The following is a 13,226-nucleotide window of genomic DNA, read 5'->3' on the forward strand; positions in this document are numbered from 1 at the left end:
ATTTTCACAATAAAAATATATTTTAAAAAAATGTTCACCCCAGCCAGATGCCGGTGGCTCACACATGTAAGCCTAGCTACTCAGGAGGCTGAGATCTAAGGACAGTGGTTCAAAGCCAGCCCAGACAGGAAAGTCCATGAGACTCTTATCTCCAATCAACTACAGAAAACCGGAAGTGGTGCTGTGGCTCAAGTGGTAGAGTACTCGCTCAGTTGAAGAGCTAAGGGACAGCGCCCAGGCCCAGAGTTCAAGCCCCATGACCAACCAAAAAAAAAAAAATGCACATCCCCGTGTGGCTGAGAGGCTGGACACAGGCGTTCCAAGCAGAAAAGTGATCGGTAACTGTGAGCTACGTGAAGGACCTGCCCAAGAAGAAGGGCTCAAGGTTCCTCTCACTCAGGCTCTGAGACCCAGAACAAGGTCTCACAACCTTGCTGTATTGCTGCAGCCCTGGGCTCGAGCCCCACTGGGGACTAAAAGCAACTCACCTGGCATGGGTGCTGGTCGATTTGGTGGTGTTGACAGTGGCAGTATTTTGGGAGGTGCTAATGTGTATCATTTCTTCCTAGATAAACTGTTCCTCAATTTGACAATTCTGAAAAGAGAGCAAAGGGCTTAGTTAGTAGGGACAGGAAGACCAACTTCCTTAGTTAGCTGATCAAGTCCCAAAAATGAAACCTTGGAGTTTGAGAAAATACCAGATCCCATGCAGCCTGCTGGGGAATTGCACATGGACCCTGGGCACCTGCATGTACACATGCACACATTGACAGGTGTGCACACACTCATGGACCGTGGCATCCCCGGTGGATACGTTCCTGGAAAACATTCAAGTGCCAATGCATCTCACCTGCCCCCACACACACATACACACACACACACACACACACACACACATATACACACACACCACACACACATATACACACACACACAATCACACACACTCACAAATGCAAGCCTGCAGGTATGCACACACATTGACACATGCACACACTAGTGACACATGAGGGCGCACATATACACTCATCCACACTCAGGCACATTCCCACTGTTGCTCCCTTCACCTTCCCTACAACAGCAGAACAGACATTTTGACACACTCTTTGCCTTTAAGTCCTTGCTTAAAACAATCCAATGGCCCACTTGCCCTTGTAACAGCCCCAGGCTGAAACATCACCCTGTTTCTCTAGCTGCCTCCAGCTCCAGAGTTTCCCGGGGCCCCACCACAAAGGTTCCCTCTGACACAAACATTTCTACGTGGATGTTTTGTCACTAGACGTTGGCCCATGTACCCTTTTCCCTTCTCCCTGTCCTAAAATTCTGCAGCTCTTACTTCAGTGTCCCTCAGAATCTTGGAGAGCTTCTTAGATTGCTGGTCCAAGCTCTAGACTCTGATTCTGTCCTGTTTGGAATGCTGTGTCTGGCTAGGAGGCTTCAACTAAGGCTTGAATTTCACCAAGCTTTGAGGACTACATCTGTGTTACCTATGTTATTGGTACATCCAAAGCCAACAATGAGTTCAGAAGGAATATCAGAAGGACGTTGGGCACCAGTGCTCCTGCCTGTAGTACTATTCAGGAGGCTGAGTCTGAGGATCATGGTTCAAAGTCAGCCTGGGCAGGAAAGTCTGTGAGACTCTGGTCTCCAATTAACCAGCAAAAAGCCAGATGCGGGGATGTGACTAAAATGGTAGAGCGCCAGCCTTGAGTAGAAAAAGCTTGAAGACAATGCCAAGGCTCTGAATTCAAGCCCCAGGAGAGGCACAAAACAAAAGAAATAAAGAAGGAAGCCCTTCCCATCCCTGGAACTTGGTCATTAAAGGTAGAAATGCTTCCTGTATCCTCTCATCTCTTCCTCTCTCGCCCTCTCTCTCCCCCTCCCCCTTCTCTCTTTCTCTCTCTGTGTTGGTGGCTTGTGGGGCTTGAACTTAGGGCCTATCTTTGAACCATGATCCTCAGATCTCAGCCTCCTGAGTAGCTTAGATTATAGACATGAGCCACCAGCACCTGGCTTCGTGCTCTGCCTTTCTTCCTTCCCTCCCTCTCCCTTCCTTCCTTCCTTCCTTCCTTCCTCCTTTCTTCCTTCCTTCCTTCTTCCCTTCTTCCCTCCCTACCCTCCCTCCCTCCCTTCTTTCCTTCTTCTCTCTCTCTCTCTTTCTTCTGTTCTTGTGGTAGTACTTGGCTTTAGACTAAAGGCTTTCTGCTTGCCTACAGCCTTTTTTTTTTTGTAGTCATGGGGTTTGAACTCAGGACTTGGGTGCTGTCCTGAGCTCTTCTGCTCAAGGCGAGTACTCTACTACTTTTATCTACAGCTCTACTTCTGGTTTTTTTTATGGTTACTTGTTATTATTATTTTTTTGTCAGTCATGGGGCTTGAACTCTGGGCCTGGGCGCTGTCCCTCAGCTCTTCAGCTCAAGGCTAGCACTCTAGCACTTGAGCCACAGTACCAATTCTGGTTTTCTGAGTGGTTTATTGGAGATAAGAGTCTCACGTTCGGGGCTGGGAAGGTGGCTCAGTGGTAGAGCGCTTACCTTGCATGCTCGAGGCCCTGGGATTCCTCAGCCCCACATAAGCAAAAAGAAAAAAGCCAGAAGTGGCGCTGTGGCTCAAGTGGTAGAGTGCTAGCCTTGAGCTGAAGAGCTGAGGGACAGTGCCCAGGCCCAGAGTTCAGGCCCCACGACCAGACCAAAAAAAAAAAAGAGTCTCATGGTCTTTCCTGCTTTAAACCTCGATCCTCAGATCTCAGCCTCCTGAATAGCTAGAATTACAGGCATGAGCCACCGGAGCCTGGCCTTTGGTGGTTACTTGGACATAAGAGTCTCACAGACTTTTCTGTCCCAGATGGCTATGAACTGTGATCCTCAGATCTCAGCCTCCTGAGTAGCCAGGATCACAGGTGTGAGCCACCAGCTCCTGGCCCCAGCCCTTTTTTGTGTTATTTTTGAGATAGAGACTTCCTGCCCAAGCACACACCCAAGACTGTAGCATGTCACCATGCCCAACTATTGTTTGAAATTAGTGTCTCACAAACATTTGGCCTAGAATGGCCTCAAACCACAATCTTCCCAATCTCAGCCTCCTAAGTAGGTAGAATGACAGGTATGAGCCACCTACACCCAGGTTCCCCACTCTTTTGTGATCAATCAGCTGTTACTGCTTGCTTGACTCAGAAAACACCCTCTGTTCTCTGAATGCCTAAATCCACTGTGACTTCAAATTACTTCTAGATCTTCCTCTTCTCTCTCACTGGTCCACCTCTGTTTTAGGACTTGTCTACCTAAAGAATAAATAAAGTTAAATAAAGTCATATTTCTTCCTTGTTTAAAAATGTATTGGCCTGCCAGGAGCCCGTGGCTAACCTGTGTAATTCTAGCTACTCAGGCAGCTGAGATCTGAGGACTAAGGTTCTGCCTAGGCATAATAATCCATAAGACTCCATCTCCAATTAACCAGCAAAAAAAAAGCCATGCTGAGCTACATACCAGTGGCTCCCAGCTACTCAGGAGGTTGAGATCTGAGGATTATAGTCCAAAGCCAACCCAGGCAGGAAAGAATGAGAGACTCTTATCTCCAAATTAACCACTCAAAAGCTAGTAGTAGAGCTGGGGCTCAGTGGTAAAGTATTAGCCTTGAGCAAAGAAAAATAAGGGAGAGTGCCCAGGCCCTGAGTTCAAGCACAGTACTGGTATACCCACAAAAATCTAGGCTGAAGGCATGGTTCCAGCGCTAAAGCACCAGTCATGAGCAAAAATGCACAATGCCAATTTTGTATATACAGGAACTATGTAGAACCATACAGCAGAGAAAAGGATGAGTGGATATTTTCTCTGGTGACATGCTAATCATGTTTTGGATTAATATTGGCTGTAGTTAAATTGATCTTGTGCAGTGTCCATTTCCTGGTTTTGCTCACTGCCGGGGCTACTTGCCAGGAGAGTACCACTGGAGTGCTAGGTGTGCACAGGAACTTTTGGTATTAATTTGTCAACTTTATGTGAACCTAAAATCATCTCCAAAAAAAATACAAGGTGAAAATCACATGACTATGCAAACTCTTCATTGTGGGGAGCAGAGCAGTCGCTGTGTGAGCGCCCCGCCAGAGCAGTGTGGGCCGTGTCTGTCCACTGTGCCCCGGGTACCCCACAGCACACTCGGGCTGGTCCCACCACACTGTAGTTAGCATCTCCTTCTTCCCTATCCACCTGACACATTTTGATTCCTCCTTCAAGACCTGAGCCATAGCCCCTTCTTTTGTGAGGCCTTCCTGTTCACCTTAAAACCAATGGTACCTGCACAGAGCTCCCTAGCAAAGGTTTGGGCGGTCACTGTCTTGCAAGGGAAGCTAGGGCCTCTAAAATTTCCTCGCTTGGCTGTGGCCCTCAGGGGCAGCAAGGGGGTAAGGTCAGAAGTTGAAGTAACTCCTTGTCCATCCTAGCCATTCCTCCAGTCTCTCCATGAAAGTGAGAATGTAGCTTCTGTTGGCCCTGAGGGTGGAGGGGAGTGAACAGCCCCACAATACGACATCAGTCCCAACCCAACCTAATATGCAGTGAGCAGTCTATTAGTTTTTGTTTCATTCATCTTGGCATGGGGGAGGACTTAGTGTTCCAACAAGCACCCTACCACTTGAGCAATATCTCCAGTCCTTCTGCTTTTAGTTGACTTTCTTGGAAGGGGCTAGGCCTTTTTTCTCTTGACCTGGAACTTGTTACCTGATGCTTTCCATTCATTGGCAGGCACCCTACCACCTGAGCCATGCCTCCAACCAAGGGCTTAGCCTTTTGTCAAAGCCATTCCTATACTCTGGACCAGCCTCAGACCTTACTCCATCTAGCTAAACTTCCCAAGTAGCTAGTATTACAGGAGTATGCTACCATGCCCAGCCTTGCTCCACTAACATTGGTGGACAATCGCTATCAATACTAATACTACAAGGGAAAGAAGCCTGGGCTCATGTTACCCTTCATTCTGGAAACTAAACAATGCCAAATTCTATACAAAGTACATCCCTGACCATACTTCATCCTCAGTTTCAGTTTATCAGGAAAAGAGAACTCTGACACAATGGATGTGGTTACTCTGGGCCCTGGTAAGGTAAAGATTAGCAACTATTATAAAATAAAAATAGTCACAAACTTTCAGATACACTTCTTAGTCAGAGGCAAAAACAACTAAGCGGCTAGTTCCCAGATACATGTGTTCATTTTCTAGAGAAGTAGTGATGTCCAGTTTTTAACAGATGCTATTTATATCAGAATCATAACAAAAGTGCCATCCATCTGCCTTGGCATCTAGAGAAGACATAATTCAGCACAAGGATTAAAAAATGTGCACAAGCCAAATAGAAATGGCACCAGAAGCAAGAATTGTTGGAACTGGTAGGGGTAGGGAGGGGGAATCATCACTGACTAAATTAGAAAAAAATCATAAACAACACAAAAGATTTTGGCAGCTAAGTCCAAATACTTGAGAGAAATCTTCTCCTTGTCTGCTCTGCTAGGAAATGGATACTAGGTTCTATTTTGGGACACACAATGGCAAGTTCTCTCTGTAGCATTTTGTATGTTTCCACTCATACCTGAGTCCCTTTGGGGTCTCTTCATTTTGAGAGAGTGGAGCCAAGCACCAAACCCGGGGTCAAACTGGCTCCCTCACTTATACAAATTTGCGAGCTAATTCCCCTCCACCCATCTAGTTTCCTCATTTGCAAAATGGAAACAGCCGCTTTAAAACCAAGTATTAACAGGGCACTGGTGGCTCATGTCTATAATCCCAGCTACTCAGGAGGCTAAGATCTAAGGATTGGGGTTCAAAACCAGCCCAGATAGGAAAGTCCATGAGACTGGGTTTTTTTTTCCTTTTTTTTTTTTTTTTTTTTTTTGTCTGTCGAGGGGCTTGAACTCTGGGCCTGGGTGCTGTCCCTCAGCTCTTCAGCTAAAGGTGAGCACTCTACCACTTGAGCCACAGTGCCACTACTGGTTTTCTGAGTGGCTTATTGGAGATAAGAATCTCCTGGACTTTTCCAGACTGGGCTGGCTTTGAACCTCAATCCTCAGATCTCAGCTTCCTGAGTAGCTAGGATTAAAGGCGTGAGCCACCAGTGTATGGCTCCATAAGATTCTTATCTCCCATTATCCACCAAAAAGCTGGAAGTGGAGTTGTGGCTCAAGTGCCACCATTCAAAGCTGGTGCTTGCTAGCCTTAAACAACAACAAAACAAAAACAAAAACAACTCAGTGACAGTGCCCTAAGCCCTGAATTCAAGCCCTAGGACTGGCATAAATAATAAAATAAATAAATGAATAGCAATTATTGTCAATGAGCAATCTACAGACAAGGTCTTCATGTGTGTTTTTGTAGATCTGCACTCTCTGCAATTGAATAGCAATCTCAGATTATTTGACTAGAGTTTCTCATGGCACAACTGACCCCCACAAACAAGGGAAGGCTGCTGCTCTCAAGGCTGGGGACAGACCACAGCTCACATGCTGAAAGTACCTACTATTTGGTAATAGCTACCACTGTCAAGTCCTGGAATGTACACGAGGAGAAATCATAGTATAGGACAGAAAATAGATGGACACTCACCAGGCTAAGTGTTAGGTCATCTCAGGGCACTGAAGGACCACCAAGAGCAAACCTAAAGCAGATTGGAAACATTTGGTGGGAGACACTGGCAGAGTTGGGGCACCGGGAGTATGCAAGACTGGGCATGTGTTCACGGAGTCACCACCAAAGAATGAGCAGCAAATGCTTCAAACTAGTCTAGGAGATGGAATCACACCACTCATAAAGTCCCATGAGGAATTCAGAAGGTGTTTCTAGAAACCATTATTGCTCAGAAATTTCTCATTTCAAATCTTCAACCTAAATGCAACAGTGCATATTCTCTCCCTGTGTAATGAGGATACTGAGCCTACACTTTTGTCTTGTAGTAGTAACCTAGACCCTTCCCAGACTCGTGTGCTCCAGGAGAAATTCCTATCAGATCTAGGTAATGGAAAAGACTTTTTTTTCCCAGAGGAAGTAAAAGGCCTATTTACCTGGACAAAATGACTCCAGTTTCTCCATTTTGAAAAAGAAATCATTTTTCCTTGACTTGACAGAGCCCTGCTCTGTAACCAAGTAGACAATGTGATTACTGTCATTCTCCTGGTGCTCTCTTTCTGCACTAGCTGTACTTTCTGTGACCTAGACTTCCACATTTCTATTGAGCACACAAGTCATCTCAACACCTAGCAGGACTGGCAGAGCAGGGACGTCCTGGATGGTGGTAGAGAACCAATCAAGTACTCAGGTTCCATTCAGGCAGTTCTGAACTATGAGCTGCACCATGCTGTGGATTAGCTTTGCAAAGTCCCTAGACCTGTGTCACTAAAACACGGAAGAGTTGATGGTACAGAAGTTCCCACAAGCCACCTATGGGGACTAAATTGCAAAAGGAACGTAAGGCCAAGCTGTGCATTCAAAAGAAAGAGTAATCAGCAAGGTACTAGTGAGTAGTAGTAGCCTTACAACTGCACACAAATAGATGGAGGGAAAAATAACAAGTCAAGTGCCAGGTGCCTGTAAATCCTAGCTATTCAGGAAGGCTAAGATCTGAGCATCAAAGTTAGAGCCCAGTTTGGACAAAAAAAAGTCTTTGAACCTCTATCTCCAATTAACCACCAAAATGTGAGACAAAAGGTGTGTCTCAAGAGGTACAGCACCAACCGTGAGTAACTGAGAGCATGAACGCTGAGTTCAAGCCTCAGTGCAGGCAGTAAATAAATAAATAACCGCATCTGGAAGAAAATAGCAGGGAGAGAGTAAAAGAAAAAGAAAAAGCAGCAGAAAGTGAAGTTCATTCACCCTGGTATGTATTGCATTCATGTCATATAGCCTCTCATAGGTTCAAATACATTCCTATATCTTGACATGAAAGGTATCCTGAAGAATGCTGTGTGGAACATGAATGTTTAAGCACTAATTACAAGATACCATTGTATCATTGTACAAGCCTCCATGTGGGGTACTTTTAGATAAATGCACTTCATAAAAAGATCATTCTTGGGCTGGGAAGGTGGCTCAGTGGTAGAGCGCTTGCCTTGCATGCCTGAGGCCCTGGGTTCAATTCCTCAGCACCACATAAGCAAAACGAAAAAAGCCGGAAGTGGCACTGTGGCTCAAGTGGTAGAGTGCTAGCCTTGAGCTGAAGAGCTGAGGGACAGCACCCAGGCCCAGAGTTCAGGCTCTACAACCGGACCCCCCCCCAAAAAAAAGATCATTCTCAGCCAGGTGCCAGTGACTCACACCTGTAATTCTAGCTACTCAGGAGGCTGAGATCTGAGGATCGTGGTTCAAAGCCAGCCCAGGCAGGAAAGTCCTGAAGACTCTTATCTCCAATAAAGCACCAGAAAACCGGAAGTAGCACTGTGGCTCAAGTGATAGAGCACCAGCCTTGAGCTGAAGAGCTCAGGGACGGCGCCCAGGCCCAGAGTACAAACCCCACGACAAAGAAAGAAAGAAAAAAGAAAGAAAGAAAGAGAGAGAGAGAGAGAGAAAGAGAGAGAGAGAGAGAGAAGAAGAAAAGATTATTCTGGCATGAAAGAACACACTGAATCTTGGCTTCTTTTCTCCATTTCTCCTCTACATTGTGTGGCTTAGTTTTCATTGCTGGCAGTTGAGGCAGACATTCAGGAAGCCCTTTTGTAACTCTGCTATCTAGTAACTTTACACAGTAGATTTAGATACACACCTGTAAAGAAGCTTTATTAAATCAACTGTCTTGTTAACACCAGACTCCTTGGCTGGGCAGGCACCAGGCTACGAAACATCCTGTGAAGCTGGTTCTGTCTCTAGGTGCTGGTCAGCTCAAAGGATCACAGTGTGGATGCCGCAGAAGGTCTTTTACACTGGAAGAAGCAGATGGCTGGAAAAGAGCAACAAAAATAAAAAATGTGAGAGCAAAATTTACAATCTCATGTAAGCGATCTTGACAAAGATCTATACACACCTACCAGGAACCAAGCACCAAAATGAAGGTACAGGGGGCGGGGGAGCAACATAACTAAAATAAAATCCTATGTTCAAAGAAGCTCACAGTAAGGCTGAGTAGGAGGCAAAGGCTCTCAAAGATAATTCAAGGAGTCATGCCTGATTTGCTTTTGAGTACACAGAGCTCAGGTGAATAAATATTTGCTGAGTTGAAGGCGACAGATAAAAGAAAAGATGAAGGAACTGCAGTGTGTAAATTTATTGACATTTCAGTAAATCCACCCCTCTAAAGGCACAACGTAAGAAACACTCTTCTTCCAAGTAATATCACAGCTCCCTTAATGAGGGCAAGCCATCTTGGAAGGCACAGATTTTCAGTAGACAAGGAAAAGGAGTGGAGGGATGATGTTTCTCTGTGTGTGCGTGTGTGTGTGTGTGTGTGATGAGAGAGAGAGAGTGTCCTGGGGCTTAGACTCAGGACCTAGGCACTGTCCCATAGCTTTTTCACTCAAGGCTGGCACTTTACCATTTGAACCACAACTGTACTTCCAGCTTTTTGATGGTTAATTTGAGGTAAGAGTCTCACAGACTTTCCTGACTGGGTTGGTTTCTAACCATGTATCTCAGCCTCAAGAGTAGTTAAGATTACAGGCATGAGCTACCAGTGCCCGGTTCTGCCAGGCCCTACACCGAACCTTAGTGCCTATTACAGAGTGCTTCCAAACAAAGTGTCTGAGCTGGGCAGGCCTAGGGAGAAGAGTGTGAAAGGGCAGAGGAATCAGGCAGAAGCTGTGTTTGGATTCTGCCGGGTGACTTTCCTCCGTGCATGGCTGGAAAAGCCCTTGGGCTGTCCACAGGCTCACGGAGGCCTTGACAGTCTCAGGACCGCGGAGGGGCCCGAACAAGCAGAGGGCGGAAGACCTTCGGTCAACTGGGGAGATTCGGGCGGGCCGTGCCATCTCCGTCCTCTCCACGGCTCCTGTGAGATGTCACGACCCCGACGCTCACCCACCCCGTGGGCGCAGGGGCCTCACTAGGTCACTGGGCCCGAGTCTAGCTCGAGCCAGGCGCTCCGCTGAGGTGCTGGACAGACAAACAGCCGTCCTGGCCCCTGGGTGGGCGCAGTGCGCTGCCCTCAGCGCAGCGGGGGCCCCCGGAGCTGCGGGACCCGCCCGGGTCTGCCGCGGTCCTCACGCTCGCGCGCTGCCGCCCGCAACGAGGGCCGAGGGTCGTGCACCGAGGCCCGCGCCGCCTTACCCCGGCCCGGGTTTGCGCCTCCGCCTCTCTGGGCCCAAATCTGAGAGTGGACCCCAGGCCGCCGGGCCGCCGCGGCCCCGCCAATTCGGCATCTCCGGGACGCTGTTGCCAGAGCGACGAGGACCCTCGCCGATTGGAGGATGGGTCTCCGCCCCTCGCAAGAAGCAAAGCTGCGATTGGTCGCGTGGAGAGTGGAAGTGGGCGGGGACAATCCCACAGGAAGTCCCGCCCCGGGGAGTGCGAAGCTGTGAACGCCTGGTGTGGTGGCTGCAGGCCCGTCAGGTGCGTGTGAGGTGTGGTGCGGGCCGCGACCGGCTCGGGACGAGCTGCCGCGAACCCCGGGAAGGGGCCGGGCGCCGGGGCCCCGAGGAAGCAGATGTGGTTGCCGGACGAATGTACCCGCTTCGGCGCTGGTCAGGGCTGACGAGAGCGCCTGTGCCTTGGTCCCTGCCAGGCCCTTCCTGATGCCAGCGGGAGCGACATTCCCGCCGTCCCGGCTCCCGGGCCCCGCCGTCCCGCGTCTGCCGTGGGCCCTGGTCCCCTCAACGCGCGCACCTGCCAAAGGCCGTGGGCCCGTTGTGCTCTCGCACCTGCCGTGGGCCCCTGCGTCTGCCGCGGGCCCCGTGCCCCCCTCCACCGGGAAGGCCGCCGCGGTGCATGGTGGGTATCGCATCAACGCTGAATAGATGAGTTACTGCCAAGTCACAGGACCTCGTGGAAGCACAAATCATAAAAACAGTCATGTCTAGCTCTGTAAAGCACTTCCCTTTGTTGGGCACCCTTCTAAATGGTTTACAAGTGATTTCATCTTTACCCCTGTGGGAAACTGAGTCACAGACCAGGTCCTTAGGGCAGACTTAGAATGCAGAGGGCAGCACGTGCTCATTTGAAGCCACCTGCCACCCTACTATAAGGTCCGCCCTGGGAAGGCGGGGCAGACCCCTCCTTCCTCTTGGCTAAGTCTCCGCCCTGTACCTGCGGTCACCTAGATAACTGGAACACTTGGGGGCAGTCACCTCACTCCTTCCCCCAGATCACATCGGCATCCAGTGTGGCCACACGTTCTTCTGCTCCCTGGCCTTGATAAGTCCTCGCCTGGCTGTGGTTCCACCTTTTTTCTGGCTGCATGGGCTTCCAACTTAACCTGGGGCAGCCTGCAGCTCGAAAATAAACCTTTCCCCGGCCTGAATACCACGTGCTACGCTCTCTTTCCTCGGCTGCCGATTTAATTTACCTAACACCTACTCACCCAGAAAGGAGGATAGAAGAGGGTGGCTGCAATTCACTGCACCGTCTGCCAGCAGCACCCTGCTGTGTGCTGCTGAGATGGACACGAGTCTGGGCCTGACCAGCTGGCTTCATTCCACTGGTAAACTAGCTTTCTCCCTACTCAGTTACCTCCTGTCACCCCCTGCTCAGACCACCACACTCTCCACTTCACACTGATTCAATAGCCACGCCTTGGGTCTCATTGCCAAATAGGATTCATTAAGAACTGAAAACACTTGGCAATCACAATCACTTTGGTCTCTTCTTTCACGCTCTTTCCCAAAGTGGAAGTGAGTCAGAGTGAATCCCTCCACACATGCCCTTTGTCCCACCACATTAGCTTTCAAATCTCACTCTTGTTTATGTTGGTAGTGGCTCAGTAGGTGGGCTCTGGGAGCCCTTAACGGTCCTGGGATCCTTTACCATTACTACTAAGGTGTTATTGATGTTTCACTCTTAGTCTCCCGTGTGTAAGTTAGGGTTTCTAGACACCAAGGTGAGCATGGTATCTCAAGAGGACGCTGAGGAAGATCTGAGACTCAAGCATCTCGACAGTGTTTAAAGAAGATTGGAGCCGGGGGCTGGTGGCTCACGCCTGTAATCCTAGCTACTCAGGAGGCTGAGATCTGAGGATCGCGGCAAAGCTAGCCCAGGCAGGAAAGTCCGGGAGACTCTTTTGTCCAATAAAAACCACTAGAAAACTGGAAGTGGTGCTGTGGGTCGAGCAGTAGAGTGCTTGCCTTTAACTGAAGAGCGCAGGGACAGCGCTCAAGCCCAGAGTTCAAGCCCCACGACTGACCAAAAAAGAAAAGAAAAGATTGGAGACTCCAGCTGCCTTTTGTCAAACCAGACATTAAGAGATTTGTAAAAATCTTTCTACTTTTTTTTTTTTGTTTGGAAAACTAATTCTTCATCAAAAATACATTAACATTTAATGAGTTTATTATTACTTTAAATGAATTAAATTTTATTAGTCCTATTTTGTAATATGATGACTATTGAGAGACAGTTCATATGAATGAAAGTTCTTGAGGATCTTTAATGATTTTTAAGGGTATGGAAGGATTCAGAGAAGAGAAAGTTTGAGATCAAAAGGGCTTAAACCATTCCCCTCTGTTTTCCAATAGACAACAATCTCAGCTGAGTGCCGGTGGATCATGCTGTAATCCTAGTTACTCAGGAGGCTGAGATCTGAGGATTGAGGTTCAAAGCCAGCCCAGGCAGGAAAGTCCATGAAACTCTTTTATCTACAATAAACCGCTCAGAAAACTGGAAGTGGTGTGTGGCTCAAGTGGTAGAGTGCTAGCCTTGAGCTGAAGAGCTGAGGGACAGCGCTCAAGCCCAGAGTTCAAGCCCCACAACCGACAAAAAAAAAAATTTAAATTTAAATTTAAAAATCTCATTTTCTCTTTTTCCCTCACTTTCTTTTGAAACACATTCTAAAATGTCTTTAGGGACAAAAGGATTCTGTGTAGTTTCTACCCCATTTCTGTCCCTACCCTTCTCAGTAGAGCCAACTACACATGCATTCTGCCCGCTATCATTCATTGGTGAGAGGTGTGGTTGTGGTACCTGGCCATTTTCATAAATAGCTCATCTCTACTTAGCCTTACCTCTCAATAACACTCAACCCAGTTGACTACTCCTTCCTACCTTATCTGCCTCTTTTAACATCACACAAGGATGGAGAATGTAGCTCCGTGATATGGTGCTTGCCTAGT

At 48.0% G+C, this 13,226-nt stretch overlaps 1 long non-coding RNA gene across 1 annotated transcript; it reads right to left on the minus strand.

Moving 5' to 3' along the window:
• Window positions 1-496: 496 nt before the first annotated feature.
• On the minus strand, window positions 497-10,351 carry LOC122123670. Its single transcript, XR_006150425.1, has 3 exons — window positions 10,237-10,351; window positions 8,741-8,914; window positions 497-595 (listed from the first exon to the last, which is right to left on the minus strand). It is a non-coding gene; the product is annotated as an uncharacterized LOC122123670 (long non-coding RNA).
• Window positions 10,352-13,226: the final 2,875 nt, after the last annotated feature.

This window comes from Dipodomys spectabilis, unplaced genomic scaffold (genome assembly GCF_019054845.1).
Source record: "Dipodomys spectabilis isolate Male_0828 unplaced genomic scaffold, ASM1905484v1 ptg000230l, whole genome shotgun sequence".
Classification (NCBI taxonomy): domain Eukaryota; kingdom Metazoa; phylum Chordata; class Mammalia; order Rodentia; family Heteromyidae; genus Dipodomys; species Dipodomys spectabilis.